General features: G+C 42.7%; 1 protein-coding gene and 1 pseudogene across 2 annotated transcripts in view; both read left to right on the top strand.

Annotated features, from left to right (window-relative positions):
• LOC147022099 (ubiquitin carboxyl-terminal hydrolase 1-like) overlaps nt 1–8,158 on the top strand; it is a 127,125-nt gene that overhangs the window by 87,749 nt on the left and 31,218 nt on the right. The window lies entirely within an intron of this gene.
• LOC147022101 (uncharacterized) lies at nt 3,935–6,937 on the top strand (annotated as a pseudogene).

Genomic DNA, 8,158 nt, shown 5'->3' with positions numbered 1-8,158 from the left:
ATGATAAATAGGCCAATTTTGATCACCTGCATGAAAATTTTTCTTGAAAGATTAACAAAAGTATGACCCGAACAGTCGCCAGATTTCTCTGCCCATTCATCTGTCTGCCCCTCTGTCTGTCATGCTCTTTTTGCTGGGATGTCATTGTGGTGTTATGTCTAGGACGTCATTACGTCTAACCGCTAGGCTGTAGGCCGCTACGGACATGGACATCATCCCAATGCCCAGCACTCAACCCATCACGTCGCTTCGCTGATGGCAGTTGAACAACATAACCCATATATGTGACTATATCTGACTATGACATCCGTAGTCAACAGGCTGAATGCCAGACGCTCGGCGTCGAGATGATGGATTTAGTAAGATGGCGGTGTAGTAAATGGCGTTATGTCTGGAACATAATTACGGCGTTACTTCTTGTGCACAGCTCGGCCTTTATAGCAGTGTATAATTATTCACCACTTAATGAGCAGTGGTGTATAATTTCAGAACCACTTCTTCTTCTTCTTCTTCTTCTTGCATGTGGCAGCTTGGTTGCCGGGTAGCTATCAATTTGTTGGGGCGTGGCTGTGCTGCTGATGCTGTGCTTCTATACCAATACAGTGGTACTAATTTTGCTGACCTCGGAAGGTTGACAGGCTGGGTAAACCCCACCTGGTGTTAATTCAGAAGCTAACAGGGCTCATACTCAGGAACTCAGGAGCCCAAGCCAGCCACCCCAACCACTAATCCAACACCAGGCTGAGAAACCACTTCTGATAACTGCTAACAAGCCATAACTAATGAGCATACATTTCTTAATTATTGATTGATAATTGTTGTCATGACACTTTGTTGTGATACCAAAGTTAATCAAGATTACTAACGCAACTGCAGACAACAGATCTGTCTGCAACAACAGCTTAGTTGCCTCCATCGTACAAAGTCCTTCCTTGGCAACTGAACTCCTATTCACATACAAGGCCTTCATCTGCAGCTTGATGGAGTACTGCTCTCCCCTCTGCGCTGGCTCCACTGGCTCACATTTTGCTCAGTTTGATGCCGTGGAAACCAAGGCCTTGAAGATTATTGGATTCTTCCATGATGAAGCTGAGTCTACGGGTCTGTTACTTCACCATCACAGACAGATCGGTGGTCTCTCTGTCTTCTACCACCTCCTTTCTGATCTTGCACTCTCTACTCTTTTGGGGCTTTGTCCTCCTCCATCCCAAAGTTTTTGCAGGGCACACACGGTCCACCATCAACCCTGTTTTGGTGAAATGACTAAAATCCAGGATCGCTGCTCACCTCCACTCATTTGTTCCCCTTTTTTATTACCCGTGGAACCACCTTCCGCATTCTCTTCAATCTTTCCTTCCCTCCAGGTCTTCAAGACAGTTGTTCACCACCATCTCAGATTGTCCCAATTCCAAAACCATTATATTTTATACCCTCGTTACTCTCCTTCTCCGCCTCCACCTCATCCAATCCCTCCTTCCAGATTTCCAGTTTTCCCTCCTGAAAATTTCCTTTTGTGTCCATCTTGTCCATCCCATGCATCCTCTCCTCCCCACACCCATTGTTGGTCTGTCTCCCTTGGTCTTGGCCTTCGGTTCCGCTGTTGGTGTTAACCTCCTCTCTCAACTGTTTATCTTGTCCTGTTGTGTCCTTATCCGTTCAGTGTACTCGTACTAGCTCTTCCCCGAGCCTCGAATATGTACTGTAGACAAAACCCCCCCCCCCAAAAAAAACAAACATAAAGTCTACCGTCTGATTGCGTTCTTTTTTTTTGTTTTTTTTTACAGTAAGAAATGTATAATTTTATGTGCTCATTAAACAAGCCCAAAAATGCCAAAAAGTAACAAAGACACTTGTTGATTGATTTTGCTGAACAATGCCATCGTGAATCGGCATGACAACGTTCCTCCATGTCTCCATCTCACCAGCAATTTGTGCACGTTGCACGTACAATTTGTGTTGTTCTTCCATCAGCAAAGTGACGGATTCAATGCTAGTCATTATATATATATATATATATATATATATATATATATATATATATATATATATATATATATATATATATATATATATATATATATATATAAAACCTTTTTTATTTATAATTTCTATTCTTAGCTCTTTTCTTTCTCCACTGGTTTCTTACAATGAACGAACTCATTTCATTCAAAGGTTCAGAGCTCATTGCTTGTAAACCCGTTCATGAATTGAGCGATACAGATACAAATGTAACTGCAGCTACAGAATGATTGTGTCGCTTCGTACCAAAGCGAGTAACAATGAAATCCTCTTCATGCAACAGTCACAACTTCTGTACAATATTTATTTATTTATTCCTACATTACTACATTTCCTCAACAGTACCCTTATATGTACAACACATACTTCATGTAGCCTTTCATATACAGTTCAGTGTCCTATGTTTTGTTTTTTAATCTCTTCCTGCGCAGATGTTCAAATTTATTTTGTTTGGTGCCAAATTGTTTAGGTTTCATCCTCTTAAGGTTTTGATGTACTAATTTACATTTGTACCATTCACAAACACAAGTGACCACGATTAGTTGTTGCCTGTCATTTCGCATGATATTTGAGATATAGTCCAGTAGATATGTAGATATGAGGCCAAGATGTTCACTTCCGGAAGAAAGCATGAAATTTTGTATGTAGGGGTTTTTGAGTATGCTGAATCCATTTCTAACCGGATCCACGCTGGCAAACCAAGGGATCACACTCAAAATCAAGAAATCCAAGATGGCCGCCCTGCGTATTGCCGATTTTGATATTTCGTCAGAACTTTGGTTGTATTTGACATAAAAACATGATATTGGTGCCGATTTATAGGTTTTTAGGGTCAAAGAATTCAATGAGATGCCTTAAAATACCATAAATGTGATTGGAACAAAATCCAAGATGGCTGTCCTCTGTAGGTAATACAAATATCAATCTCGTTTTTTTTATGTTTGGCATAGAACATGATCTTATGGCTAAATATAGGTTTTTAGGGACAAGAAATTCAATTACGTAGCTTAAATTACATTGTATTCAGAACAAGATCTACGAAAGTCATCAAAACATTTAACACATAGGGTGAACAATTCAATTAATTAATGCTTTATTTTTGTTTACTTCTCAGGAAGACCATACATGTATATCATTTCATTAATCTAATGTTTTATTTTGTTTTCAGAACTTGCCATTAATCTGATGGTTTGTTTTATTTTCAGAACTGGTCATTAATCTGATAATTTGTTTCATTTTCAGAACATTAATCTGATTAGGCTACATATTGTATGACTAAAACTGAAATATTTGATGTAGATATCTCGGTTATATAAATATAACAGATTTCACTTTCTTTTGAGGAAAGATGGTGACCATTCCAAGGTGCATGCCTACCTGTAACTAACCTGACGTAGAATAGACTAATATGGCAACCAAGAAAATAAAGCTGGACAGTGCTTCTATTGTGGTTTTGCCCGAAACAGATTGGATACTTTGTGCCCTTTGTCAAAAACGTTCATCGGAACCGCTGAGAGACCCATCTCAATCCAAGGATGCCCATCAGTCCCGAGCTTATGATACAATAGCTGAACATATCCAGGAGCCACACTCACTTGGTGCCCTGCCAATGGACATAAATTTGTCACGTTTGGATGACGGCCAAGGTATAGCTGCAACTCTTTCCCAGCACAATGCAAAATGGCACAAAACATGCCACATGAAGTTTAGCAAAGAGAAAGTTGAGCGTGCCCGCAAGAAGATAGCCAAAGTAAGAGAGACTGAGACTTCTCCACTCAAAGGCAGACTACGAGGGGCATTCCCTGGTTCCTCCATTTAAACTGGCAAAAGCCTGTCCTGCTTCTTTTGTGACGACAAAGTGGAGGAAGGTTATCATAGAGCTGCGACAGCACAGATAGACGCAAATGTTCGAAAAATGGCAACAGAGCTTCGTGATACCCGACTGCTTGCCAAGCTGTCCTCAGGTGATATGACCGCAATAGATGCTGTATACCACAAACAGTGTTTGACTGCCTTATGCAATAGACACCGCACACTTGTCAGGAAAGAGGCTCAGAAGGAAGATCCACATCTAACGCCTGAGTCTATAGCCTTTGCCGAATTGGTATCCTATATTGAAGGGTCTCGACAAGAAGAAGAGTACGCTGAACACATTTTTAAGCTGTCAAGCCTTGTACGACTCTACAGGTCACGACTTCAGCAACTTGGTAGTGATATGCCAGAGCGCACAAACTCAACTCGTTTGAAAGAAAAGCTTCTTGCACAAATTCCTGACTTGGAAGCGCATAAAAGCAAGTATGAGGTCATGCTGACATTCAAGGATGACGTTGGAGAAACATTGTTGGAGGCAAAGAAACGGGACTGTGAAAGTGATGCTGTTGTTCTTATGAGAGCTTCTAATATAATCAGGAATGAGATATTTCAGAAGCACTATACGTTCACAGGATCAATAACAGACGAGCAGTATGATGACAACACGGCCTCCTTGATGGCGTTAGTTCAGATGGTACTTGGCGGTACAAACATAAAAAAAAATCAGATGGAAAACAACCATGTTGTGAAAACAGCTGCAATATCCATAGTTGAATTGATTACATTCAACACAATCAAAAGTAGTAGAAGAGAAGCCACTGCTCCAACGACTCGGCACAGTCTGGAACGTGAAACTAGACTCCCTCTGTACTTTGGGTTGCTGATCCACAATAAGACCCGAAAGCGTGACTTCATCGACACCCTTTTTGAGAAAGGGTTGTCTGTATCTTATGACCAAGTACAACAGATAGCAACTGATGTAGCAAACAGTGCATTGGCCTCTTTTGAAGATGTTGGAGTTGTGTACCCCAGAGTCCTGAGAAAGGATCTTTTCACAACAGGCAATCTGGATAACATCGACCACAATCCTTCATCCACTTCAGTGCAAACTGCATTCCATGGAACCGCCATCTCTCTCACACAGCATGTTACTAATGAATGTGCAGGCACAGAGCTTCAGAAGACCCCTATCATTGACAAGAACATGCCAAGAACAAGGAAGATGAAGCCAATTATGGAGTCATACATGACTGTCCCACTGGCTGCTTTCCCAGATGATAGCCCTACTCCATCAAGACAGAGGGACAAGCTGTTCCAGAAAAGTCTCCAGTTGATTCAGACGACATGCAGTTAGCTTGGGCAAGCTCAGTTGAAAATCTTTTGAAGAAACCTGAACTGAATGCAGATGATGATATTTCTTGGTCGGCACATTTTGCAGCATCACAAGATTCCTGCCCCAGACCACCAGCAATATCTGGACTCGTGCCATTATTTTGAGAAAATGCTCATTCTCTGGCGATGGTAAAGCATGGTGTGCATGTAATCGCTCAAGCTACAGAACTTGTACATCCTGGACAAGTCCCAATATTGACCGTTTATCAACCACTGTTTGTAATTGCCAAGAAGATACAGTGGACCTGGCCAGAAACCTACGGGGAAGACAAGTTTGTGGTGATGATGGGCGGTTTGCATATCGAGATGGCCTTGCTCAAAGTTCTAGGAGACTGGCTAGATGGCAGTGGATGGGTGAGTGTGATGACGACTGCAAACGTTACAACTGATGGTCGAGGTGATGCTCTCAAGAAGAGATCGTTCACAGCCCGTTCTCAGTGGGCTCATCAAGTAACAGCTGCTGCACTTTTTTGCTTGCGTAACCAAGCATACAATTCCTACAAAATGAAAGTTGAGGCAGAAGCAAATCCAGCGATGTCATTCAATGACTGGTGCACACTCATGGAGACTCAGCATCTCCAGTTTCGATACTGGAGCAAAACCTTCAACCTTGAAGTTCTCTTCCTTCAGTTCATGCAATCACAGCGCGAAGGAAACTTTGAGCTATACATTAGCACCCTGGGGAGAATAGTGCCTTGGATGTTTGCCATGGATCACTTCCATTATGCCAAGTGGTTACCAGTTCATGTGTGAGATTTAATGCAGCTACAACATGAATGCCCAGGTGTTTACAAAGAATTCAAAGAAGGTCATTTTGTAACCCAAAAGACCACCCATTGCTTCTCCATGATGGCACATGACCATGTGCATGAGCAGCTTAATGCTGTGCAGAAAGGAGATGGTGGGATAATTGGCATCACTGAAAATGAATCAGCCCTCAAGCGATGGTTGATTGCTGGTCCTGAGATGGCCAGGATCATTCATGATGTTGAAGTGAGCCTATCTCATAAGGAAACCCATGACAACCGACATCATGAACAAACATTGACCACACAAAAGAGATTTGCCTCAAATGTACAAAGCGTGATAGATGTTATGAATGAGCTTGGTAATCCCTTCACAGAAACGAGCACCGATCTCCTCACACTGGACACAAAGGTCAACATGGCTGATGAAGTCATCAAAAACATCTCGGAAGCAGAGGAAATAGGAAAGAATCAATACAAAACATTTGTTGATTCGCGGCTTGTGAAGATGGAGAAGCCACTCTATGAAACTGTTCCAAAGAACAATCTTCAATTGTTCAAGTCTGGAGAGCGGAAAGTGCCCTCAATGAAGAAGTCCAAATTGTCAAACATGAAGAGTGACCTGCAACTATTTTCTAGAATGTACATCTCTTGCCAAGCACGAAATGGTGATATGGACATCTTCTTCCAGCATGAGAACCACTCTTGGCCACCGTCTCTGGCTGAAAATAACATGATGCGACTCGGAGAAAAAGCTGAATTGCTGAAGTGTTTGGAACCACTAGCCCAACGTCCACAGAACACACCTGATGTGGATGTGAAGATCTTTGACGGGGCTGCTCTCATCCACAAATTGGATCCGAAGACTGCCACAACAAACGTGAAAACATTCAAAGACTATGCAGAGTTTGTCTTTGTTCCATATCTCAAGAGGCAACTTGTACATGTTGCATGAGTAGATGTTGTGTGGGATGCCTATAAGGCCGACGGTCTCAAAGCACACACCAGAGAGGGCCGAGGTACTGGAGAAGCTCTTCGAGTTTCCGAGAAAACACGACTTCCACACAACTGGAAAAGCTTCTTGCGTGTTCACAGCAACAAGACTGAGCTCTTCAGATTTCTAGCCACTGTTATCGAATCTGAATCAACAGTGCCAGGGAAGATGCTGGTCACAACGAAAGGTCAGAATGTTGCCTCCTCTGCAACACTTGATGTTTCTGGCCTTCAACCATGTTCACACGAAGAAGCAGACTACCGAATGATGCTTCACTGCTTCCATGCCTACACCAATGGCATGGAGAGGATCATGGTGCACGCTACTGACACGGACGTCTTAGTTCTAGCCATTGTGACTGCAATCAGCATGGAAGATTGTGAACTTTGGTTAGCTTTTGGCCATGGTGCACACTTTCGGTATATTGGAGCACATGTCATTGCCAGTGAGCTTGGCAATGATTACTGCAGAGGCCTCCCATTTATGCACGCCATATCAGGATGTGACACGGTGTCTTCATTGAGCTCCGTCGGTAAGAAGACCGCTTGGGAAGTATGGAAATCACTTCCAGACATCACTGAAGTATTTCTACGGCTGTCTGCTACTCCCGATGAAGTTACAGAAGCTGACCTGAAGGAACTCGAAAGATATGTGGTTCTGCTGTACTCTCGCACGTCACAACTCACTGATGTGAATGAAGCCAGGAAGCATCTCTTCTCCTACTGTAATCGGAAGCTGGAGAACATCCCACCGTCACGTGCAGCACTTCTACAACATGTAAAGCGTGCTGCTTACCAAGCAGGATACGTCTGGGGTCAGGCATTGGAGGCCAATCCAACACTTCCAAGTCCTTCCGAGTGGGGGTGGCAACTCGACAGTGAGCGAATCTGGGTGCCCTTATGGAGTACCCTGCCAGAAGCATCAAAGGGCTGCAGAGAACTTATTAAGTGTGCATGTAAAAAACGGTGCACAGGAAGATGCCAGTGTGCTAAAGTAAGCCTCCCGTGCACACAGCCATGTTTTTGTGGTGGACAATGTGCAGACGTGGACAGTGTCCTAGATTAAGTTCCTTTTTTGACATTTGTAATACAATTCAAACTCATTTCATCTAGTTTGGTATTATATCAGTAAAACCGTTTATTCCCTGCACATTCCCAATAATGGAAAAAAATGACAAGTGTACATCTCTATTCTT

Source organism: Eptatretus burgeri, chromosome 8 (assembly GCF_056783735.1).
Source record: "Eptatretus burgeri isolate ZD-2024b chromosome 8, Ebu_testis_v1, whole genome shotgun sequence".
Taxonomy (NCBI): Eukaryota; Metazoa; Chordata; class Myxini; order Myxiniformes; family Myxinidae; genus Eptatretus; species Eptatretus burgeri.
This window is presented reverse-complemented; position numbering and strand designations above follow the sequence as displayed.